The following is a 26080-nucleotide window of genomic DNA, read 5'->3' as shown; positions in this document are numbered from 1 at the left end:
GTGAAAATCCTCCTTCTGGCTTTTCTTAATAGAGTTTGCAACACCTGCCTTCCCCAGGTGACAGGATTAAGTGTTCAGTAAACATAAGAACTATCCTTCTGTGTATACATTCAGGCCCTATTAAAAGCCCACTACTACGAGCCTGTGTTCCAAATCCCAGCTTTTTCAGTGGTTTAAAGCCTGGCTCCTACATCCGAGACACTTCACTACTTGACAGCTGCTCTGTGGCCTATATACAAAATAAGTCTGAAATCTCAATTTGATCATTCCAGGGCTTGCAAGTGCATCACAGAATCATTCTCACAGCTTGACAGCTTGGAAGGACATGCTGTAGATCTGGAGTTGGATGAATTCCTCTTGGAGTTTTGGAAACAGGCCTGCAATGCCAAGCAGAGGCGGAGAACCAGAGACTTGGCAGGGAAAGCTTTCCCTTTCCAGGCATGTATGTTGTGTTTGAAACCTGAAATGAAAGCAAGTTTTTCCAGCCCTTTAAAACTTGAAGAAATCTGTCCCTCTGTCCCACCTTCTACCATGAAATAGTTTCCTTCCTAACACCTGTTTGAGGCTGACGCAGAAGTCTCTGTGTTGGCCTGTCCAGGGAGACTCAGTGAGCCACCCCACAATACCTCAGCAGTTAACACTTCAGCTCACAGTGAAAGCAGCTGCTTTGCTCCACGCCTCATAAAGCCCTGAACAAACTTTTACACATTTGTGCTGAGAGAAGGGATAGATACTCCTTATCCGCTTCCCTGCCAGCACACAGCACGCCCGGCAATTCCAGCGGGGCCATGGTTATCAGGTGAGCAATGAGGAGGAGTGTGAATGGAGATAGGGGCTGGGCTGGGCACTGTGGCAACGAGCAGGTTATTGCAGCCCTGCTGGCGCCGGCGGGGCTGGTGCGGGTGGCTCGGTGGCCTGCGAGGAAGGGCCATGCTCGGATGGCTCCTCACCTGCACAGTGATGAGTAAACACCCAACGTGACATCCGGAGCCAGCCCGCGCTGTCACCTTTATGGGGGAAAGCGAACTTTCACCTTACCTCTGTTTGCCAGGTCTCCCTGTTGTATTTGCCCTGTCAAATCCAAAGCAAGGGAAGAGTTGTTCAGAAGTGTTCCTCTTCACAGCCTGCGCGTTCTCCCCAAAATATTTCCCATTTTTTAAATGGTAGTTTCCAAGCAGTTCAGGAGCAAGTCTGTGTGCTGGCTTTTCAAGGCTCTGTGCAGAAATTTGCTGTCCTGCTCACAGACCAACACTCCTCTGAAAACCAGAAACTGTGCTACCAGATTTGTCAAAGGAGACAATTCAGCTTCAGGTCTGAGGTTGTCTTTGCCAATCCAGCAGTTCAAACTGTGGTTCTAAGTCAAGTCAAGTATCTTGCAGCACAGTAATCATGGGGACACGAGAAACAAGGGGCTGTAATATATCAAGTTGTTCTGTTGCATTTTTTTCATGTGTTGTGATATCAAGAGGTGCAGAGGGTTAATGGCAGGTCTGGAAGCAGAATTGGGTTGTCTGATCGTGTGGCAATATTTCTAAAGATCATTATTAGATAACTGAATTCTCAGTTCCTTTGACAACCTTTTCTTGAAAGTCATCTCTTTTCAATTAAAACACTACACTTTAGATAGTTAATGCTAATTAAAGATGGCAGTTTTTACAGTTTCAGGAACCATCTTTTAATAATGTCAACTGATATATATTCAGAGTTAAGTTTATGGAGAAGATTGACATAAAGAAGGAATCATCCTCAGAAAGGAATGAAGAATCTCGTAGCAGTGATGAATTGAGAGATGCTCAGAAGGGCCATGGGGGTATGAACTGAGCCCCTGGAAATGCAAAACTTTCTTGTGCGATCTGGGAAAGCTTGACTCTCATTCTGACCAGTTATCAGAGCATTTCTTCATCCCAGGGGTGTTACTATGTGACAGTACTGTAGGAGATAGAAATCACAGATGATTCAAAAGGAAAAGCAATGCTTAACTTGGACACCAATTGCCCTTCCTCTTGTTGTAGGAAGTGCTTTACTAAATGGGGTTTCTAAATATACATTCTGATTTCTCTGTAAGCTGTAGATTATCTTTGTTCTCAGGAATTCTGCATAGATCTGAGATACTGAGTTCTGACAATCTTCATTAACTAGCAATGCTCCATTAGCTAATTTCTCAGTGCCAGTGACCTTTCTGGGTAAGTCCACATGACAACCACATAAATGCCATGTTCCTGCTTCCTGATTAACTTTATAAACCATTTGCTGTATAGCTTTAGTCCTCAGCTAGCAGCACCTTTGGCTTTCATGTGACTTTGAGTGCCAGGGCCAGTCCAGTAGATAGGCTTTGCTTGTTTGGAGTCCAGAGGGAAGGTCAGCCTCCTTTATAGGAAATAGGTGAGGAATTTCTTTGAGGAACCCAATCAACACCACATGGATGGCTGTTCCAGCAGTGATGTTTTCCTGAACGCCCTGCCCACTACCTGGCAATGGAGGAACTTGTTCTATGTGTGGATATGAGATCAAAGAGTGATGAGCAGAAGAGGAAGTATGGGGTGCACCAATTGGTCTTGGCCAGAGTTGTGTTGCTTTGCTGGCTTGGCATTGTGTCACGAACAGGGTGGCTTAAGGCAAGAGAACAGAGGTGCCTGACAGTGTGTGAGCTGTGCCACTCCTCTGGTACAAGAAGGTCCAGATCTCAGGAGGTTTCAGTGGGCAGGCAGTGCTGTGAAGGGCTCTCCAGAGTCTAACACCCACCCCTACCCTTCATGCATATGTGATCTGGAGTGATAAGAGTTTCCCATATTGGGAGATGCTAGTCTAGTATGTAATCATGGGTCTTTTGGGAGACACTATAAAGACAGGACAATTATAACTGGTCCATCCTTCCTCCCCTATGTGGGTACCCAAGATATCAGAAGAGCTCAAAGTCCTGTGCTTAAATGCACACAGCAATGGCCTAAGTAGCAGAAAATAAATTTAATCTACCTAGGCCTGGTTGTGAGGGTAGTTGATGCTCCAGGTATTTGCAATGTTTTCCTTCCTCTTTAAACCATTGTGTTTTCCTTTTAATAGCATCTCAAATAAACCTCTGCTATTTAAAAAAAAAATTCTTACTATTTTTATTTTTGCTGTGCTTGGAGCTCTACTTGAGACAGCTGATTTATGCCTCGGCCAAATATGAAAGCTGTGGGATAACATCTCCAAGGTTTGATATCCTTCCCTCCTATAGCTTAGTTAAAGATATGGGGCTATGTTGCGGAGTCATGATTTAACCCACCAGCTGTGGGTGAGAGTTTAAACACCATTTAGGGCCTCAGCCCTTTGCTTCTGATCTGGAGATAACGAGGAGGTTAAATAACTGCAGCCAATCTGGATGGAGATCACAACCATGCCTTATGTGGGTGTGGCCCATAAACTTTTATGATAGTCTTGGATACTACTGAGAGGGTTGTGGCTATCTTGTCTTGAATCTTCAACGATCTGCCTTCCATAGGGAGAAACTGAGTTACAAGTGGTTGTATTGCAAAAGCCCTTAATAATCCTTGGTATATGCAGAGGGTTAATGCTGGCTGTGGGCTTTGCTGTTGGATCTAGGGAGGTTTCAGTGGAGGAAAATCAATCTGACACCTTAGAAGAAAGAAAGTTCTTTCTGTTTCTGGTCTCACACTGTGCTCATTATTGTACAGGTTGTGACATCCTGGTCACTGTGTCAACCCCCAGTGAATCCATCTCTCAGGTGACAAATCCCAAGGAAGAATTAAGGATGCAGGTTGCAAAACCTGATACAAGTTTAGCTTCAGCAAGCATTGAATCAGGACTTAGAGGAGTCAGGAAAAGAGCAGCTCAATAGAGATTTTGGTGAGGAAAGGACCATTTAACAGAGCAATTTTCCTGTTGTTTTCTTTTTGATATTTTCCATTTCTGCTGTTTTAGGACTCCTCTCTAGTCTGGTCTTGTTCCGGTTCCTGCAAAGAGCAGTTTTGTCTTCCCAGTGTAAAGCGTGGTTTAAGTCCTGACAACCAGACTTTCTAAGACTGCTTAATTAGATGTTTCCTTCTCACCCTACAGCAAAATAAACTGTTGCTGCCATCATGAAGGCTGGTTGGGAGTAGATGTCATCCCCATGACAGAGAAGCATTGTTGATCTTACTGCAGCCTTTTTCCATGTTTTTGGATGTGTCCTGTGTCAGGCATTTGCCTCAGTGGATTGTCTGTGCCTGTGTTTCCTTACATGCTCATGCAGTGTTGCTTCACACTCAGCACTTGGAATTGTTTTGAATTTGGTGACAGTTGATTTATGGTGAGATGTATAATGGTGTAACCAAGGGCAGCACAGGCTCTGGGATATGAGCCTGGTGCTGTTCCTCTGAAGTTAAGAATAATAATTCTGATGACTGGTTGAAAAGAATCCTGCAACTGTTCTGCCACCCCACAGCCTTTTTCCTTCTGGCAACATCTCTGGGGAATTCAATGCAGGGAAATTATGTTCTCTATCTCTTTGCCCTTTTATTCCCCTGGGTTTTTTCTCTTTTACTTCCTATGCCTCATTTGTTCCACTGTTCTGAATCATAAATAGTTCTGGTAGTAAAACACATCTACCGGGGGTTGTATGGGCTGTTCTTGCAGTTCTTGTTCCTTTGATGTATTCTTCGACTCCGTTATGTCTTATTTGGAGCCTGAAGAGATGTGACAAGACAAGTAATGCAGCTGGTAAATATTTTAGCATCCCACTTGGAGCACTTGAAAGCAGTCTGGTAATGTTCTCAGTGTCGGTGAGTTGTTTTCACATGGATGATGCACTGTCTTCACTGCTCCAAAGGATCTGAACTCTAACATCAACTCAGATTTTGGGTGAAGAACACTTGAATCTCTGTCCCTGAATTTGTTTGGATGTCTGGTCCAGGGGTCTTGTGTTGCTGCCTGGCTTTCCAATGCTGCTGAGAGAAGTGAAAATAGATGTTACTGTATTGCCCCAAGGAAGTTCAACTGCCTTGCACCAGAGATGGCCCAGGGTTTTAGTCACAGCTTACGAAGCCTTACACTTGATTGATTTTTGGGTAGGATCAGTGCAGTGTGGGGCTCCCATTCTGCTGCAACCTTTGCTGCAAAAACTAAGTTCCAGCCTCTTAATTTAGTTGAAGCAGCCGTGCTGAATGTCTTGATGGACTTTACCTGTAATTTTCAGATTCACGCTCATTGCCCACAGTGTTTCAGGTGTTGCAGCCTCTCTGGGGATGCAGTTGGTTGTGCAGGATGGACCTGCAGCCATGATTCTGTTAGTGGTGGCCTTGTGGCTTTGTCACACTGTCACAGATAAGTGACATACTGGGGCAGAGCAGTAGGAGAGGTCTGACTTACCTAAGCCTCATCTTCTGCTGGTCTAAAGCTGTAACAACTTAGCTTCACTGAAGATTAAATCAGACATTCAGTGGTGATACTCCTGGGCTTCTACAGTGTACTGAAATGTTTCTGCAGATTTAACAGGAATGCAATGAACAAGCTTTTCAGTTCAAGGCTGATAGATAAATATGCAGATAACCCGGAGAAATAAATGGGCAATGTTCTTTCTCCAAGACTTTTAAAAATCCCTCTGTCGAATAATTTAGTAAGAACATAAATAAGAGATAAATGGCAGGAATGTGAATCCATACTGTAGCTTTTGGACTTGGCATGTTTATGCTTTACCCTCTTTTTGTGTATGTGCTTGCTGCTGCTATACTGAACAATGCCGCTCTGAATAGTACAGTTGAAGTTATTTTCAGTGTTTTAAGGTGCAGCTCTTAGTTCTGAGGTGTCAGAGGGATTCATACAGTTAGAGTCTATTCTTACTTGTGGAATGCTCTTTGAATTGCAGCCATCAGCTGCCCGTACCAACTTGAGTAAGTGTGGGCAAATGTCTCTTCAGTGGCTTAAATCACACCACAATTCAAAGTTATTACAATAACAACTAGAAGCTATAACTAAGATCAAGTCCCTGTTTTATGCACCTAGAGTGATGGTTTCAAGAATGGAAAAATCACATTTTAAAAAAGAGATAAGTAAGATTCTTGCTGCCATTTCACAGATAGGAAGCCTGAAGAACAGTCACTTGTGTACTTGATGTCACAGGGGTTGTGTGACAAAGTTGAAATTGATCTGCACGTCCAGTTTAATGCCATGAATTTCTCCTCTTCCTGGTTTATTCCTTCTTGGAACTGCTGATGTCTTATATACCACTCTAGCTTAGCCCAGGCTGTCTCTCCTTTGACTGTTTCTGACAGAATACTGTGTGCTACTTTTAAAAGCCTCCTGGGCTTGGAGCCTTTGGAAGCTCATCCCTCCTGGAGGCTGGCAGTGACAGCTCTGCTGGTTCCTACTGGCACTGCTTGGGAGTGTTGCAAAGGGATGGAAACAGGGTGTAATTGATCTGAAGTGAGGGCATGTTCATGTGATTTACATGCTGGGGGCTGGAGGAAAAGGGCTGCACTCAGTATTCCCACTCCCTTGGGTCTCCTACTCCCCGCTCTCCTTCTGTCCCCTCTCTTGGGACATCAGAGACAGCTTCTTCTTGTTGGTAGTCTAGTCGTTTACTGAGATGTGATGGGCATGTCAGCTCAGGACAGGATTTCCCCTCAGGGCCGAAAGCCTTTAGTAGGAGTGGAATTTTAAGGATTCTGAACAGGAAAAAAAAAAAAAAAGCCAAAAAGTTCCTACCTGAGTGACTGAGAAATCTGGTTAGAGAAGGCACACTCTGGACTGGGGAGATTATTCATGTACTTCTGAAATCACATTTCCTTGGAGATTGGAGCAGAAATTGTGACATTGAATTTCATTTTCCTTTACATTTGTATACCAAAAATAAACCCTGCCTAAGTCATTCAGTGTCTTCTTGATGGTTTAGAAGCAGTCAGGATGACAACAGCTACTGGTCAGAATTGTCAGAATCAAGCCTCATTATCACAGCTTGCAGTACTTGACCTGGTGCTCTGGCCAGGAGGAGACATTCAATAGGGTGCCATATTCCCTTTGAATTAAGATCTTGCATATGGAATTTATGCATCCTAGAAAGATGTTCTTCCTACTCACAGATATAATCAAGGGAACGCTGGTATTGAGTTAAAGTGGATGGGGAGCTGGGCACCTCCAGTTCTCTGTTCCAAAAGCCTTAAGGGGTAATCAGAGTTACAGAGAATATTACCCCCTCTGTGGGAGAGGGTTCAAATGAATGAAGGGTGTGGTTTACAGGGGAGCTCCACACCTGTATTTTTACATATAGAAAAGCTGCACGATTTGCAGCATGGCTTAGTTTTTGTCTTATGTCCATGGTCAGTGCCTGCCTTCCCCGCTCTCTTCCCTGCCTTCTTTCATCCTTGTATCCATCCCCTGTTGCTGAATCTGGTCAAGACCCAATAAAACACCTTGGTACATGTGTCCTCCAAAACATTTGTCCATTTTTTCCATTGAAATCAGATTTGTTACCAAGTTTTTGGTTAGAACTACAGTTTGCCCTTCAGATGTGCTCAGCCCTCTAAATCAGGAGGGAAGGTTTGAAAATGCTTGGATGAAGGCAGAACAGATGTCACAAAACTTTGGACTTTCATATATATATCTTTTATCAAGGTCTTCAGAGCTGTCCAGATGTAATCAGATCTTGTGGTATTGAGAATCCTGACTATTTCTGTGGGAAAAGTCTTCATTTTCTATGCACACTAGGTTTTTAGCAGCACAAAAAGAAACTAGAAACATATTGTTTTAAAAATACTGGCATATCTAGATTTTTATCAAGTCTCCATAAAAATAAGAGGGCTTGGTCTAAAAACTGTATATAGAGAAGATAAATCTTATGTCAATGCACAACTTTAAAATGTCATTATTTTTAGCCAAACATACAAATATCTGCCTTTTTATTTTTATGGGTTTGTTTTGGTTGTTTTCTTTTTACATCAAAAAATAAACTGTAGACAAGCATGGGAAACAATAAATCTGGGTGTGTCGGTAGTAAATGCTCTAACAAGTTCCCATTGCATAGTGGTATGAAATTCCTCTGGGAACATATATTTTTATATACATGTCAGAGGTCTAAAAATACATTACTAGAACAAACCATAGTGTTAGGAAAGAGGAAGAGGACTTCCCAATTTGTTTTATTGTTCTGTTTTGCAAATGAGAATTTGTAATCTGAATGGGAAAATATTTTTTTTTGCAAAACCTGTGACAGAAAATGATCCAGATTAGACTGAGTTAAGTGAAACTAAGACTATGGGACTGTTCCATAAGGAAATGCATTGTGTTCCTCAAGAAGTGACTGCTGATCTTTCCATCTGAAATGACTGCTGGTGTTTCCATCTTTAGCCAGAGCTGTGTCAAACCCAGCAGTCCCAAGGGTTGCTTTCCCTGTGGTGCAGGCAGGAGATGATGGATCATGGAATGTTTTGGGGTCTGCTCTGCCAGCATTGCTTGGGTGGTTGTGCCTGAAAGGGTGAGACAGAGTCCAAACTTTAAGTGAGATAATGTGGATGTTCAGTCATTTGTACCTCTGGCTTTGGAAGTCTTTCCAGAGGTGCTACACATGGTGCTGCTCCTGCAGTCTGGGAGTGGGGCTCAGAGTCTGGGAAACAGGAGGAGCTGTGCTGCCTTTACAGCTGCTGGGGCCCAGTGTCCCACCATGGGTCACCAGAGTAGCTGGAGATCACATCAGTCCCACTCATCAGGAGCCCTGGCTACAGGTCCTGAGCTTTGGGAAATCCCTGTGTCCCTCCTGGCTTTGTTCAGAATGGGATGGGCCTGGCTTGCCTGTGCTAAGGTTCTGATCCCAAAGCAGTGTGTGTGAAAAATGGCTGCTGGGATGGGATTTGGGCAAGGGCACAGCAGTTCCCTGCTCTGCTTTCAGTGGAAAACGAGAAACGTGCAGGGTGGTGCCTCCTGTCCGTGCCAGACTTAGGGTAAGTGGCTTCTTTATTCACAGTAATTCTACCCTTGCGTTTGATATTTATGTTTCTTTGAGCTGGAGCAGTATTGGGAGGCTCCATTTGGAAAAGGAGTTTATTGGGGGGATGAGAACACCTGCCCACAGGTGAGCGCACACACACCTTCAGTCACAGACACACAGCCCTCACTGTTGTCAGGAGAAATGGCCAGTCCTCTGCTCCTCTGCAAAACTGCTCTTTATCACCTGTGGATGAATGGAAAACTGGTTTGGAAATAGATTGTCAGTCTTATTTATAATGGCCTAATCAGGCAGATCAAGAGAGCCTTTTTACCTGTGTTTTCTAATCAGAACATGCCACCAAGTCTGTTTGCTTATCTCTTAAACCTCTGCTGTCCAAACAGAGCACACAGTATCTTTGCAATGGCAAAGGTGAAGTCCTCAAGCCCTGTCATCAGAGGGAGAGCTCCGGAAGATTCAGAAAATAATGGTGTTTTTCAGCAGCTGGAAATGCTGGGGCTGCCCTCGTTGAAGGTGGATCTGTCTCCTCTCTTAGCTGAAGCTGGCCTGCAGGAGATGTGCAGTGCTGGGAGACCCCATCTCATCCTTAACAGCCCAGAGGCAAATGATGTGAGACTTGTGTACCATGGGGTACAGCAGGGAATGTTTAGATTAGAAAGAGGAATAGTCACTGACTTCACTGAGCACAGACCTTGTGTTAGTCTGAGCTTGTTGTTATGAGCGGAGTCAGTTATTTCTAATTTTGTCTTCTTTCTACATATTCTGGCAGCGAACCTGCTTTTCAAGAAATTAGACTGGAACAGGCCAGCTTTTCAATAGTATTGATTGTGTGAGTGAAGAAGAGGCAAGTTCTCAGCTACCTTTCAGTTATACACAACGCATGTCTCTGGTGTATAGATAGTATAAAGAGTTAAGCCCTCCTTAGTATTTCTCCTTCTTCTCTTATACTGTGACTGAGTGATGACTATGGTGACTCCCCTCAAACAAACACCTCTCCCCCTCCACCCCTGTGCAGAGATTCTTCTCCTTCCCTTTCTTTTTTTGCCAAGATAAACTCTGTGTGTAAATTGGATGAGCATTGAGTACATTAAGGGGGAGGGAGTAAAACAAAAATAAGACCCTAATTAATAGTTTTGTAACTAAGGGAATGAGAGGAGAATAATTCAAGGAATAACAAGAACAGCTTTCAATCTGTTACTTGCTGTGTGTTTGTGCATGTAGTTGTTCACTAAAATAATTCCAGCTGTTCTTCCTTCTTTTAATAATAGTTCATTGCTTTCCCGTTGTGGGGCCATATTTGGACAAACATTAACCAGATCAAAGCCTAATGGATAGTTATGATGGCTCTGATTCAGCAAAGCACTTAAGCAGTGTTTCATTGTAACTTCAATGGGACATGCTTTGACTTCAGCAAGATGTAAGCACTGCTCTGGCCAGTGACAGGAGAAATGCCTGTGTGACTTGGTGTGGGTGTATGTGCTGTGCTTAAAACTCTAAGGTAAAGTGAGCTCCCATTCTAAAGAAGCAGAATGGAGCCTATCTCCATCGAGGTATGACGCTGGACTAAGCACCCCTTTGCCTTCCTTAATCTTGGCCATTCCCATCATGGAGTGTTTTAGTAGCTGTGCTAGAGCCAGAGTCATTACTAGAACCAGAGGAGGTTGTGGAAACCAAGAATTCCAGTCAAAGGGAGGAAGGACAGGGGAATACCATGAAGGAAGAGTGGAAATCTGCCCATGGAGCAGGGCTTCTGACTCCTGTAACTGCCAGAAGGTTCATCTGTCCCCAGAAACTGTCTCTGGCAGTGACTTACAGCAGGTGTTTAGGAAGAAATGGGAGAAGAAAGAAAGAAAGAAATTTTAAGAAATGGGAGTAGTGCTGAATACTCCCTTCCTCAGTGGAGTCAGTATCCTGGGGACTTGCTGAGCTGGACACTACATATAGACTGTGATGGTTGTTTTCTGCCAGTAACACAGCAAGGATCCTTGCAGTCCTCCTGGTGCTGGAATTATTTCACAGGAGAGAGTTTTACTGTTGAGCAAGACATGAGGAAAAGAGGTTGAAATTATTTTTGCTGAAATCCTCCTGTTGATTCCTCCTTGATGGCATAAAATCTTAAGAGTACAATTTTCTTGTCTCATCCAGGCCATTAAAGTATAATAAATTATAGCAGCTTCTAGGATTTAAGATACTTTAAGTGGCTGGGCTACACCACCTTGGAAACACTTGGAATTCCCCTTTGTGATTGTCTGTGAGTTATTTATAGGAAGTCCTTACTCTGATTGCAGAGTCTACATCACAGAACTGCTGATTTGAAGGGGGTGTAGTTTAATTTAAAAGTTTTGCTTGCTGTGTTTGCCATTTCATGTTTCTGGTTTTTAAGCTGCTGTCATGAGTGAACAGAAGCAGTTTGTGGCACATTGCCACCACACACAGGGCTGCCTTACTTTGCTTGGAGCACTCCCTCTGGAACAGCTTCCTAATGGGAGCATCACTATCAGCATGGCCACATGTATTGGGACTCTGATGGGCCAGAGTGTCCTGAGGTACCGGAGTGAAAGCCTGGAGAAAATTGAGACATTGGGGGAGGAGAGGGAGGGGAATTTAATTTCCTTTGCCCTGACATTGATGTTATTGTAAACTCTCTAAAATGGCACCTTCTGGCTCAGAATTAAGTAGCCACGATGACATGTCTCAGTTTGTCCAGACTGGTTTTCTTGTCCAGTTAAAGTGGGAGAGTCTTACATCTTTAAAGCTTCCTGGCTCCCAGGAGGAAAATGCCAAACTTGTCAGAGAAAACAAACAGTGGCTGTCCCAGCCTGTGTGTGTTCTGATTAACGAATCTATTAGGCTATAAAACCTGGGACCCCCTTTCCTAGAGAAAGAGCATACATTAGGAAACTGTTGACAGTTCCTAAGTCTGACCCCTTGCACAGAGCTGGAGACCTATCAGCAGTTCTGAGGGGCTGTTTGTTCCAGGAGGTCTCAAAGAAGTTTTTGACGCTCCGTAAATGCCAGATGCGTTCTTGTTGTTATTGTTTTAATCTGTAACGTGGGAGGCCAGAGGGAGAAAAAAGGAGGAGCCACAGCACAGCTGAGTGTTCCTGTTCTTTTGGTGTAATCAAAACATGTTTGGAGGCACATTACCTTGGGATATTGTTGGCTCCCTCAGACTGTGCAGGGCCTGCTTTAGTGGCAAGTTCTTTGGTGGGTTGGTTGCAGTTAACAACAAACACCCAGTGCTGCAGCTGATGGCTTTCCATGCTTTTGGCTAAAAAGGAAGGAATCACCAGTGTTGCATTCAGCATTCACTTCCCAAGGAGATACAAACCTACAGTTCTGACATTTGAGGACATACAAACCCCATTTTACAAGAAAAGGAGTTAAGTTCTTGGTGAATTTCCATAAGAGCAATTACCTCTTCCTTGTTTTCCCCTGCCCCTTTTCCTTGTGCTGTTGCTTGTTAAGGAGGCAGCTTTTTTTCTCTGGCATTATGGTATTCATCAAGCAGAAATGCAAATCACTCCTGCACTCTTTCATACACTGCTGAGTGGTTTTACACATGGAGTATTTTTGGAGCATTTCTCTTATGAGGAAGGGCCTAGGAACTGGGGCTGTTCAGCCTCGAGAAGAGGTGACCCAGAGGGGCCCTCAGCCCTGGGTGTGCCTGTGTGCAGGGAGGGCTCCTGGCACGGCCAGGCTCTGCTCCGGGAGCCAGCAATGGCACCAGAGCCACAGGCAGGGACTGATCCCAGCCATTTCCTCTGCACAGGAGGCACAACTTCTTCCCTTGGCAGTGCCCAGCCCTGAACAGATTGTCCAGAGAGGCTGGGGAGTCTCCTCCCTGGGGATATTCCAGAGCCCTCTGGATACAATCCTGTGCTCTGGGATGGCCCTACCAGAGCAGGGAGGTGGCACCAGGTGACCCACTACGGTTCCTTCCAACCTGACCCATTCTGTGACTCTGAATATTTCCATGAGTTTCAGGTCACTGCTTTGTCCCTGGCTGGGTCTTTGGTGCTCTGTCACAGCTGAAGGAGGCAGCTACAGAGAAGGCTTTTGTTGCAGCTCCTTCCCAGCCAGGCGTGCACACAATTTCCAGCCCAGCACACAGCCAGCAAGGCTGGTCAAACCAGTGGTCTCTCCAGCCCATGTTGTGAGTGAGTCACCCTGCTTTTTGTAATTAGTAATTAAGATAACAAATATGTGTCAGTGAGTACTGCAGAACATATTGAGGAGTTACCAATACGTGACTCAACATGCTTGAGACAAATTGCTGTGCTGAACCAAACTTTGCCAAACCACGGAGAAGTTGAGCAGCAGCCCTGCAGTCCCAGTCCCTCGTGTCCCTCGTAGTCACAGGTGGGTCTCAGTGCTCTGCAGCCCAGGCTCTGTGGAGCAGGTGGCTTTTACCCTTGATAGAGCACACACCATTTAGGTCAGACCCCGGGAGAGCTCCGAGCAGGAATACTGCAATTCACTGTAGCGCTTTTAATTTGCTGGATGAGATCTCTGGTCTCTGGAACACAGGACTTGTTGTGAATCACAGCAGGATATTCTCTTAAAGAGCCCAGCAGAAGGCTGCTGACAGTGTCCCCGGGCGATGCTAATCCGACATCGCATTGGTCATGGCTCCTCGGGTTACCCGCGGCCCCGTCGCACAGGAGGCCTGTTAGTGTGGGAATGAGGGACCTCGTGCTGCAGGGACACAGCCGGGGCATTAGGAGGAAGAAAATCTATCCTCTTCCCATCACTTCCTGAAGGGAATGTGTCAGAATGACGCACGTACTCTGGGCTTTATTTGATGAGGGGGCCAAGGGGGAGTGAGAAAAGAATGAGAAGGTCTCAAGGGACGCGCGATTTGGCTTCACCGGGTCACAACACTCTGAAAGTTCATTTGGAGTTGCTGAAACTGAAGCACTGGAGAGCAGTCCTGGCTGGACACACATTTGTCATCTTCGTGACTCAGGAGGGCTCTTGTGGATATTTTAGACAGCCTATGGATTATGGTGGGCTTTTCTCAGCCTCATAAACATGCATCAGGAATGAGATGGGAGAATCCAAGGATGGTGGTATGTGCTGGGACTATGGACATTCTCCCAAGGTGCTTCTGGGGTAAAAGCATCCCTTTCCTCACATTCTGTCCTGCCCAAACTTTCAGGCTAAATTGCAACATGTGTCTGTATCCTCTCCAGTGTGATCTAATATTGACAAAAGAAATGGAGCTTTAATCTTTTGATGACATTCTCGTGTTCTTTGGTCATCCATGCTGTGAGGGATAATGCTCTTGGGAAATAGGGGATCTCATGAATAGAAAACTTCTGGTGCAGTTTCTATGACCAAAGCACATTCACTTGTTGGCCCAAATCACTGCCGTTGTTTTCTCACTCAAGAAATACAGGTTCTGGTCAAATTAAGTATTTCAAAAGTAGGAGGAAATCCATTGGTTAAAGCAGACACCATGTACCCTACAGCCAGTTTTTGAAACTAATCAGAACACTGCGGGGGGAAAAGCAGTTTGGTATTTTTGTTCCAAATGAGAAACTTCAGAATTAACTTCAATGTTACTTTTAAGTGATTTTTCCTTGGGTCAAATTAAATATTTTGTTTGAGGCCAAAATGTTACGTTGTTCTGTTTTTCAGTTCACTGAAAAACAATTCTGAAAAAATAGTGGGTTTTTTGGGCTTCTCCCCAACTAATCTCTCTTCCTTTATTTTTTCTATAATGCAAGCAAAATACAAAATCAATTATTTATGCATCTCAAGTTTTAGCTTCTGTTTTAGCCATCCATCAGATTAACAGATACCACAGTATAGTAATTTTTTACTCTACAGACACAGCGCTGTATTTCTGTGCTTGTAAGAGTTGCCAATGAAGGAATAAAGTCCAGTGGGATGTTGGGCTCTGTTTGCTGGGCTGTTGAGTGATTCCCCAACTGAATGAAGAGCCTGGCTGAATTAAGGTGTTAACCTTGATCATAATACCAATGTCCACCTCACCATTTGTGGAGTCAGAAAATGATTTGTTTTAGCTCTAGAATGATGGTTTAGTCCAGGTGCTGCTTCTCACAGTAAACTTTGTCTGAGGATAAATGGGAAGAGGCCATTGGTGTCCAAAAAAGAGGATTTGTTTAACATGGGAAGGAAAGAACTGAATTAAAAGACAAGAAGATCACATAATCTACCACCTCCTGCAACCTCATCTGGTGGCTTAACCTTTGATGCCTACTTTATTTTTCTTCAGTTCTGGTGCTGTCCTTAGAATTCTCCCCATGGCTTGAGAGAAAACCCTGCAATGGAGTTTTACCCTGTGTGCATGTGGCTTGTGCTGCAGCACTGGGGCCCTGTAAAACCACCCTCAGCCCTAATGGGGTTTGGTTGTTATGGGATTATTGTTTCACTCTATAGCATAATTATTTTTTGTTCTTCTTTCATCAGAACAACTCCTGTGGGCATGTACACATTGCCTGGATGCTCGAGGTGCTGTTCTGGATGCTGTGCCCAGGTGGGAACGCAGGAATCAGGTTTAGAGGAGCTTGTCTCCACTCCTCACTGCATGCAAGTGCCACTGCTTGGGCTTGGGAAATCAGTTTCTCTCCCTGTGCCTCTGCTTGGATGAGCTGTCCTTCCTGCAGGAATTTGGGCTCGGCAGCACCTTCGAGCAGGTCTGCAGTTTCAGCGGGTGCCTGTAGGTGCTACCACAATACAAACAATAATCAATCACTGACCGACACCTCCGAGGCTCTCACTGAAACCAAACACAATAAAAAAGCCTCCCCAGGGGCCGAATCTACCAGGCTGTGTAAACGATTTTTTAGTGAAAGTGGTAGAACCCCCATCTCTTGGGACATTTAAAGCATGCTGCAGAAAGCAGGAGCAATCAGTGTGGTGGGGAATAAGCATATGTTGGCAGAAGGATCACATAAAGAGGACTTCATTATTCGGGAGTGCCTGTCCAGCATAGATCACCATGAGTGAAGGCACAATGACTTAACAGATCTCTCTCAGCTTCTGACTGCTGCTCTTCTCCACTGCAAGTGTTCACAACCAATAAAGAAGGCAAAGAAGACCTCAGCCAAAATGGAATACGTATTTTTAACCTCCCTGCCAAACTTTGATATTTTCCTGTATTAGTTTTAGGTATATTTAGGTCAATTCCTGAACTCCTTTGTTCAGGCCATTTGCTCCAGCAAAACACAAAGGTAGAGGTGTGCATTTGGAGATGCATTAGTAATTAATTATGGGGAGATAATTGCATTAAATCAGAAGTAAAATAAAATGAGAGAGTCCTGGTGAAGAACTGCAGCTCAGTGCAGGGGGAAACAGCTAGGTTACAGGTAGGAGTAAGTACAGGTACAAGTTGCATGGAACTTGTGTGTAAACTGCATAACTTGGATTTGATTCTCATTTGTGTTTGTTTTTCAGTTTCCCCCATTCAACAGAACATAAATTTTCCAGGTAGGTGAGTGCAGTCAGGAATGGAGTGAAACCACCCAATGGAACTAGACAGGATCCTTCTCTAGTCCGTGTTCTGCTCTTGCTTACACTAATTAACTGCTGTGGGGCTGCTCCACCCTGGATGGAAACGGTGCCCCCGCCTTGGAGCGGTGCTAATCCCTACGAGAGGCATCTTTTCCAGCCAGCCCTGCAGGTGGCACAGCGAGCCTTGTCTTTCCAAGCCACGGGAGCAGTCCCTGGCTTCCCTTCCCGTCGGTTCACAGTGCAGCAGCAGCTGGGATGGGGGAGACCTTCAGTACAGAACAGAGACTGGCGTGATACGCTGGCTGCTGAAACATCCTGGCTGTTCCCGGGCTGTTTCCAGGGCTTTGCTTTAGACAGAGACAGAGAAACCAAATATATATATATATATATATATATTTTTTTTTTTTTTTGTTACTGCATCAAGGTGTTTTGGATGCCTATATGCTAATTCCAAGATAAAGCTGAAAAAGAGAGTGCAGCCAAGCTCTAAAAATCAAGATAACTCTTGAAATCTTTGTTGTACACACTGAATGTATTCTCTGTCAGGCAGGTCTCCTTATCAGATTATCTCTTCTGAAGCCATTGGAATCAAGTGGAACTGATTTGGGAATTGTGGAAATGGTGGATAGGAAAGGGCCTTGTAGCCTGCAGGGATGCTGGGAATTCCTGCTTGTTAGTCCTTATTCTCACTTTGCTTCTCTTCATGGCCTTGGGCAAGTCACTTAACTTCTTAATCTCTGGCTCAGTTTCTCTGCCTGTAAAATAAGATAACTATTACTATCACATACCTGTCTGACAGGATTTTCTCCCCCAGTAATAATTAACATTTGTAAAATGTTCTTTGACTATGTTTATTTTTATTATAATACTTCCAGATTATATTACAATAGTGACGCTCTTGCTGTTGCAGATTTGAGCTCCTGTACAAGATTACACCGGAAATTAAGTCATTTTTCTAATAAGATATAAAACAACTTGTGGTCGGTGTGGTTAAACTGAGTTTAAAGCTCATTTACAGCATGACAACAGTGTGAAGTAGCTGAAGCATTGCAGGGAATCTAACCCCAGTATCTGTGACAAAATGAACTAGACACACTGAAGATTATCCATGATCTGATCTTACCCCTAACAGAAAGGTTACTTATTTGAAGTATTTGATAAGTGGGGTTGAAGGTTTGAGGTTTCCTTTGGATTAGCAGAAGGTGTAAAGTGGCTCTGCACACTTGGATCGTCAGTCCTGCAGTTCGAACTAAGCTCTAAGAAACTGGACTGAGGAATTGTGAGGATGTCTGCAAGCCTGAAGAGTCTTTATTTGCGTTTATCTCTTTTTTTTTTTTTTTAATTACAGTGGTAGAAGGTGTTCAGGTTGAGTTTGAAGGGATCTTCAAGATCATCTCCTTCCTCAAGCAAAAGTTACCTAGAAATAACTTCAGTTTTCCCTCTATGTGAAGGGAAGGAAATCAGGTTCACTTGGCTCGATAAACCTACTGTTCATGAAGCTGCTTTTCATCTCCAGCAACTCATCAGCATGAATTCAGTTTGATTTTTGTTAATGGACTTTGTAGTTCCAGTACCTTTGTCTCTGCCTCTTGAATGCTCTGGTATCAATATTGATCCCTTCCTCCTCTCCCTCTTTTCTCATCTGTATCCATGTAAACTTTCAGTATCTATCAAACTCATGGCAATGAAATCCATCCACCATTTATCAGGGGTCTGGGTAAAGAGATGCTGGTTTTGCTGCTCTGAGCCTGATGTCTGCTACTCCATCTGAGTGTGGATTGGGCAGACTTTTGTTTTCACTGTTACGGTGAAGGATGTTTGAGCCTTTCCTGAGCCAAGGGAGGCTTGTCTTCATGGCATCCCAGCTGGGTTCGTGAAGACCATCCAGGAAAGGTGCAGGGCCTTGTAATCCAAAGTCTATTTCTGTGGTGGGAGGAGGTGGCGGAAAGGCAACGACTCCTTCAATAGCTGCTTGTCTGCTTGCTGTGCTTATTAGCACCCACATATGTGACCTGTCCAAATAACAATAAGGAAAGTGTAAGCTAATCAGGAATCAAATGCAAGGAAGGAGAATATCAAAAGTGACTCCCTTTAACCTGACAAAGAGGAAGTTGTTGACAAAGTTTCAGGCTTGATTGAGCAAAATTATTTTTAACTCATCTTCTCCCCCTTCCTGCCCTCTGCTCCCCTGGAGAGAAGTCTGGATGTAACACTATTGCTAGGACTAGGCCTATGATTAAGTTCTGTTTTTCAAAGGTGATCCCAGCATGATTAAAACCAGGTGGCCCCATGGCGCAGCAAGGGAGCCAGATGTGCTCTGCAAACTGGATTGCCATTTCCTAGCCCAGCTGCAAACATTTGATTGTCCACTCGCTCTGGGTATTACAGCCGTGACCTTCTCTCTTCCTTACCTCCCCCGTCTCCTGTCTGCTTCCCCCAGTGACATTTGAGAGCAGAAAAGTCCCCTTAGACTTGTTTGTCACTGTTACAACCATCCTTTTCTCCCTTCACCTCCCCACTCCCAGCCTGGGTTCTGCACTTCCATTATTCACAGATGTTGGAGGGTAGGAGCTGACAGTGTTGGCTTTTACCCCTCTCTTTCCTTTCCTTGGATTTTTTTCCCCTCTCTGTGTTCCGGCGTGTGTGCACTGACCCCAAAGCACTCCCAAGTCAACTGGCAGCGTCTGAATCCACTTAGAGGTGAAGGGATAAAGCAATTTTCTTTGAGATGTGGCATAAACTGTTTAGGTTTTGCTGTCTCCGAAGGCCTGTAATGAGAGGGTGGCCCTGTCCCAGAACAAGCCCTGTCTCACCCTGATCTATAAAATTTGGAATAGGTTAATCTTTTCCCCCAGCACTGGCCTGTCAGCCCGTTTGTGCTGAATTAGGGCTCTAATGCATGGATGGTGTCAATAATTGCCTAGTAAGCCATACTTAAAAAAGAGTCACAATCAATCGTCCCAACATTAGGATGTCATAATGCATCAGTCCTGCATTAGGAAGTTGTAATCCATCACCTTGACATCAGAGGGGACAGTGCATGGTGGGAGCTCAGCTCAGGCCTAGTGCAAGCTGGAACCACTCCATAGGCTTTGCATCAGCACTGGATTTGGTCTCAAAGGGTCACACTGTTTTGTTTTCCCACCTCCACTTTGCAGTTGAATAATGAATTTGATGAATATTGAAGTCTCTGGGAAGAGAGGGACTGCTGATGCTATTTCTGGGAGGTCTGGGACAACAGAGAGTTTGAGTTTTTCATCTCTTTCTGTCTAGCAAAGTAACTTTTCTCTTCCTCCACTGCATGAATTAATTAATCCATATTTCTGTCCTGACTGGTTTCCACTTTCTCTGGAAATGCCTATTTGTGCAAGTCTGTAGATTTTAAGATTCAGCTTCCCCAGGTCAAGCCTCATTCTGGTTTGAAGCTCCTTTATAGAGACTTCTCTGTTGTTTTAAATCTGCAGCTCTTCCTGTTGAGGGCAAAATGCCCTCAGCTGCTATTTCAGTTTTGTGGCACAAGCCTGAGGATGGGAGGTGGAACTTGCAGCAAGGTCTGAATTCAGCTCAGTGCAGGTGAGGCTGTAGAATTCCCGGGATACATTGTGTGTATTCAGACCTCAGGTTTCAAAGCATGGAGGCAGAATTCCCTGAGAGCTCTGTTGGGTGCACAGTTCCAGCAGTTCCAGGCTCTGAGTGCCTGGAAATCACCTCAACACTTACCTCCTTTCTTACCAAGCATTGTAATGAGCTAATTAATGTTTCAGTATTACAGGTTTGGAACCTTTATCCTGTGTCCTGAGGAAATAAAAACTAAACCAAGAAGCGAGATACAAGGAATTACATGAATCAGTTCTTTCCCAGAGGCTGTGGAAAGGCAACTCCAGAGGCAGCTGTGGGCTGGTCACCCACCTCTGGGTCAGTGCCTGTGGGCAGCTGGCTCTGGTGGCGTTTCCTCAGCTCTTCTGTCTGTCTGGACATCCTGAGGTGAAAACAAATCCCTAATATTACTTATGCTACCCTCCTGAGCTGTTGGCTAGCTGCTTGTGAGGAGCTGGGTTTGGGTGGCTGCCCTGGGAACAGGCAGCTGTGTGTCCTGCTGCTTAGTGAGGCCTGGCTGGGTGCTGGGAGCTGGGCAAAACACAAAAGAAAGGCTCAGCTGCTCCCCCAGAGCAGAACAGCGGAGTCACAGGAGAAGAAGTCTTGGGGAGTAATAATGTCATTAAAAATGGGATGTCAGTTCCTTTTGAGGGTGAAAGAGGGAGAAGCAATCATCATGGAAATGTGAGTGCAGGAAAAGGTAGTGTTTGGTCATTGGCAATGGGCCAGGGGGAATATTCACAAGGAATGGCCACAAAGCCAAACACAGATCAAATTCTTGTGTCTGCTCACAGCAGTTGGTTACTTTTTTTGATGAACGTTATCAAAATTGTTGGTTTTCTAGTGTTTCTTAGTTGTGTTGTGTAGTTTCCTGTTTGAGCCCAAAGGTCCTGAATCTTTACATTTACTTGCCTTGAATTTAGTAATTACTGGTTTTGTGTGCATATATGAGAAAGTGAATAAATACTGGTGGTAATTTTTTTTTTTTTAGAGTGAGGGACAGCTTCTAATGTGCAGAGTCATTTAAGTTTTAACTCCTGTCTGAGATTTTTCAAAACTACCTGAAGCCATTTGGAGTTGGTGTCCAATCCCTCAAAATATCAGAAATCCTTTTCTTTGAGTGCCTTGAGATAGGGCTGAGATTGGCAGAGCAGATAATAACAATAACAATAATAATAATAATAATAATAACAATAAAATATATATATTCCCAGGACCTAAAGTGCAATTCCCTTGCTCTTAACCCACATTGAAAGGCTCTGTCACCATGACAAAAACCCCACTTTGGTGGCTCAAGGGCTGAGCAGAGGCTGTGGTGCTGTGTCCTAGAGAAATCCATGGATTCTGGTATCTCTTCTATTCCCATATCATCATATTCCTTAGATCCTTTCTGGGTGAAACACTGAGATGGTCTTGAGAGAAATGCAACAATTTTGCTTCTGAAGGGTCCACACTGACAAGGCTCAGGTTAAAGGCTGAGCCTGGAGTCAGTTTTAGCTTAGCCTCTGGCTTTGGTAGGCTCAGTTAATCCTTTGGGAGGGTTTTATCCACGCACCAACAGTGCCAATAGTGACCACTAAATTCAGTTTTATTGGCTGAATTATCTCTGATGCCATGAGAACACCACTCAAAAGTGACCTTCGTTGTTGATCTGGTTCTAATTATAATCCAAGTAGTTTTAAACATTCATTTAAATGTCTTCTTAATTGCAACCTAATTTCTTCAATTGTAGCCCATTCATCAGTTGTTAATCATTTTTTAATTGTGTGGAAAGTTTGAAGGGTTAATAACAAGTCATTTGTTAGCTAGAGGTCATGAAAAGGGTTATAAAAATTGCTTGGCTAATTATAAATAATAAATTAACAAACGGATGTCTTCCCAAATTTTAAGGTGTTTCAATATTTGCAATATTGCAAAATTATTACAGGTCAGGAAGGATGGATTTTATTTCTTGTACAAATATGGATTTTGGATGTGTGTTGGAAGTTAAACTCTGTTGCTCTTGCTTCTCAAGAAAACAGTGAATGACAAAATGAACATATTTTAATGATGGCTTAATTGGAATTGGATGGAAGTGACTGAGAATTTTGATGGTAATCTTTTAAGGCATGCACATTATGTGAAAGAAACAAAGGGGAAAGAAAACCAGTGCCTTTTTCAAGGTATATATTTTTAAAATAACATCTCTTGAGTGTTTCTAATAAGAGCAGCTGTGAGCAGGAGTCGGTGGAAGAAGAAAGGATGTGAAGCTGAAATGAAGCAGTGTTTGGGATCACATTTGTCACATCCGTGTGTTTGGATCTGCTGTTTCAGTTTGTGCCAGCCTTGCTCTCCTTCCCAGGGATGACCTTGTTCTTCACTTCAGGCTCATTCCATCAGGGAATCTGGGCACTGGGAGCTTCTGGGTTTGTTTTCTTACAGAAAATCAGAGACTCTCTGCACCTTGGTAGTGCTAGGCTGAGATTCGAGGTGATGTGAAGCCCCAGCTGGAATAAATGTCTCAGCAATTCCTTCTCTTCGGATACAGGATCATGGTGTCAGTCTGAGCACTGGGAGTCTGGGAAAATTCCTGCCACACTGTAAAAGAATTTGTAGGAGTAACAAGAGTCTGAACTGTGCTGAAATAATCCTGAGAGCATCACACTCCTCACACTGCAACAGTTGAAAGAAAAAATTCCTCGGTACCTCCTACAGGCTGGAAACAGGTAGAGTGATGGCTACAACTGGTTGTATTTTCCTATGAGAGGTGGGGTAGCAAGGCAAGACAAAATCCTGCACAATGAGACAGACTTGCTAAGAATTCTATCTTTTAAAAAGCAGAGGGGTTCCTCACTGTTTTTCCTCTCCTAAATACAGACATGCCCCAAATCCTGGCATTTTCACAAATGGTTGGTTCTATACAGATGAAATTTTCCATTTATTTTGCTAGCCTCCTTTGCCTCACTTCTCAGCTTAATGTTTTACAACTTTTGCTCCTGGTAAGAAATCCCACCTTCCTCCACTCTCACAGCGGCCTCAGAGATGTCAGGGAGGTGATTTAGGGCGGGTTTCCATCGGAAGGTCCTTCCATTCAGCTGTAATTTAGGGCCATTGCTTAAATCCCCCGAAAGTTCACTTCTGGGAGCTTCCCTCCTTTGTACCCAGCCCAGGAAATAAAAATGCACAGCTTCAGAGGAGGTTCCAATCAGCATCTGGGCAGGAGTGAGGATGCTGATTGGAAATTGAAAGCGGCTCTTTGCCATATATCAAGGAGGTATTTAGGATATATCATCCTTCCTGATGGGATGGGAAGGGAGCTGCAGGCAAAGCTCACGTATGGAGTGCTCTCACCGGAAGGAACAGATTACCAGAGGGAAAAACCCTTTAGACAATACGTATGGAGCAGCCCAAGTATATTCTGTCCTGTTGGGACTTTCTAACCCCAGTGAACTACGTCCTTATCCTTTCTTTCCTGCTTTTCCCTCTCCCCACATCCACCCCTGAGACTGGCAGCACTGAGAAATTTGTATCCCCTCAAAAAAAAAGGAAGGAAAAAACCAAAATCCCAAGGAAGGGATAAAGCCCAGTTTTCCTTACCCTGATGTCTCACACAAATCATGCTATGGGAGGTGTACTTGGAGGGCTGTTTATGGCAAAATCCAGTATGAACTGGGTCCAGCTGGGAAACTACCAACTTCACAGCTAGAGATGGAGCTGATTTTATCAGTTTGAGTATATTTTATATCTCGCTTTTTTTTCCCCAGCATGAAACACTTCTTTTTGCCTCTTCTTTTAATATAAATTGCAGAGAAAAGGTGATTTTCAAATGAAGAGAAAACTTCTATCACTTCTTTATCACTTCCCTGTACTAACCCTCTGCAAAGGATGTTGATACAGCTGGAATACAGCAGAGTTTGAGTCAATTTCTGTAAAATTTGTGCTCATTGCATGAAACTAGGAGTTTTACTATGGTGACAGCATGGACCAGACCTGTGGTTGAAATGACCCACAAAAGACTGCCCTTTAATCTAGTTTGATTTTTAACTGTTTGTTTTTTTTTTTAGCTGAATTTTTGGGATTGGCCCAAGTTGCTTCTTTATTATGGAAGCTTCTAAGAGCTCTCTGTTTGCATTTGTTTTACATTTTTAAAAAAAGTATATAGTTCGTGTCTTGAAAATACCATAAATACAAATTTACTTCTGTTTTCCTGGAAGTGTGGTTGTGTTTGCCAGGGATACTCAGTGCTCTGGAATTTTAACTGGAGAAACAAGGGAGTTTTCAAGGAAAGATATTTATGTCTGATATGTTGATATTAATAGTGTTAAGTATTAGCAGAAAACAACCCCAAAAGCAGAGAACACTAAATATTTGGTTGCTAAATTCCTTTACTTTCTAAGTTCTTCTTCACTTGATGTCACCATTGCAGTGCCGATCAGGGAATTCTACTTGTGACAGCAGGGGAAGCTCCACATGAGAGGTCAAAGGGAAGGAGCTCTTTGCAATACCTGCTCTGAGGGGTCATCCCAGCCTAGCTTTAGCCTGGGACTGTGGGGAGAGGAAACTTGGGCAGAAATAAATTAAATTCTTCTACTTGTCAAGGGTTATGACCAGAACATTGCAGGTAACTTTTAAATGTGTAGAAGAAAAGCTGTTTCTAATGGGGACTTCGTCTACAACTGTGTGAAACAGTGCTCTGATCCAACAGTTCTGAGCAGCTCAAAAAGCTTCTCTTAGCTTTCACCTTTGTCATTGTGTGAAAGTGGAATAAAGCCCAAGACCTTGTGCTGATATCAATCTGTAAAACTGCAGCATTTTTGTAGCTCTTAAGCATAGTGCTGGTTATATATATGGAATGTAATTTATGAACTATCTTAACTTTAAATATTTCTCTTTTTATGCACAGTTTCTCTTCAGTGGGTGATTTTCTCAATCTAAATATAAAGCTTGATATGCATAAATATATATAAAGAATATAAAGCTTGATAAAAATTTGTGTGATTTCTCTGCTGTATTGTCATCAAGATACCAGAGCATTTCGCAATGAAACTAACTCACTGTTTTGGAAAAGCTCTTTGCTTTTCCATCCTGCTCTGTCTTACTGTGCTTTTGAGACCTATCCTTGGCTACTTGTTTAAATTTTCATGTTCCAACTGACCAACCTGTCCTTTATCACATGGATTGAGGTTGTGGATTTGAAATTGAGCCTTCAAAGGAGCACTGGGGCGGGCTCAGGTGAGGCTGTTGTTTCTTCTTCCCCCCACTATTTCCAGGGTCCTGAATTTGGCTGTGCAAGTAGTAAGCAGGGTGGTTTTAAACTTTTGACTTTATCCTGTGTGATGTGCTTTTAAAGAGTGATAAAAGGTAACGGAGTAAGAAAGGATGAGTGACTCCAGATCACATCTTGGTAGGAATTAATTTCCTACAATTGCTGAATTAATGTGATCAGTAAGCAGGGTCTATAATGGACAGGAAACATCCAGAGGGATTAGAGCAGTACTGAGCAGGGTTCTTATCCAAGGAACTCTTTGTATAGGAGAACTTCAGTAAAACATCTTTGTTAATTGTTAGGGAGTGCATTGGTTTGGGATTCCTCTATAAAAATTAGTATCGGCCTTACCTTAGAGATGGCTCTCTCTGATCCTCTGCTTAGGGATTCTCATGATTATTTAAGATTTCAGGCATTTGTGGGGTTTGTCCTGATTCACACTGAGGCTTTTGACTGTGGCTATTGAACAGAATTGTTGCAGTAGGCAGAGTGTCAGCAGTGTCCATGGAACACGTGAAGGTGCACTGTGCCCTGAGGGCAGCCCATGAAGGGCTGAGCAGTGAAATATTGCATCCTGGCTGCCTTGGCTTTCTCCTCCTGGAATCTCCAGGCTTCTTTACACGGAGGAGCTGCTTGCAGAAAAAAACCTCTTTTGCTTCCAGAAGCAGTAAATGGTAAACAGACCAGAGGGTGATCCAGCTTCTTTCTCCCCTGAGCCTTTCCAGGGGAAATTTTCTGGGAATGACTTTAGCAGAGCCTCTTTAAGAGTCATGAAATACACAGCGATGAGATCACAAGGACTCTCTTTAATAGGATTTCTTTTTTGGGGTCCCAGGAGTAAT

General features: G+C 43.7%; 1 long non-coding RNA gene across 1 annotated transcript in view; it reads left to right on the top strand.

The window, feature by feature from the left end:
• Nucleotides 1–22505, top strand: part of LOC146766001 (uncharacterized) — a 54364-nt gene extending 31859 nt beyond the window's left edge. The window contains exon 3 of the long non-coding RNA XR_014958659.1: nt 273–22505. This is a non-coding gene — a long non-coding RNA (uncharacterized LOC146766001). The remainder of the gene's footprint in view (nt 1–272) is intronic.
• The last annotated feature ends 3575 nt before the right edge of the window (nt 22506–26080 follow it).

The sequence above is a fragment of the Lonchura striata genome, chromosome 15 (assembly GCF_050655825.1).
Source record: "Lonchura striata isolate lonStrDom1 chromosome 15, ASM5065582v1, whole genome shotgun sequence".
Lineage (NCBI taxonomy): Eukaryota > Metazoa > Chordata > Aves > Passeriformes > Estrildidae > Lonchura > Lonchura striata.
The sequence above is the reverse complement of the archived record's forward strand: the minus strand, read 5'-3'. Positions and strand labels throughout refer to the sequence as shown.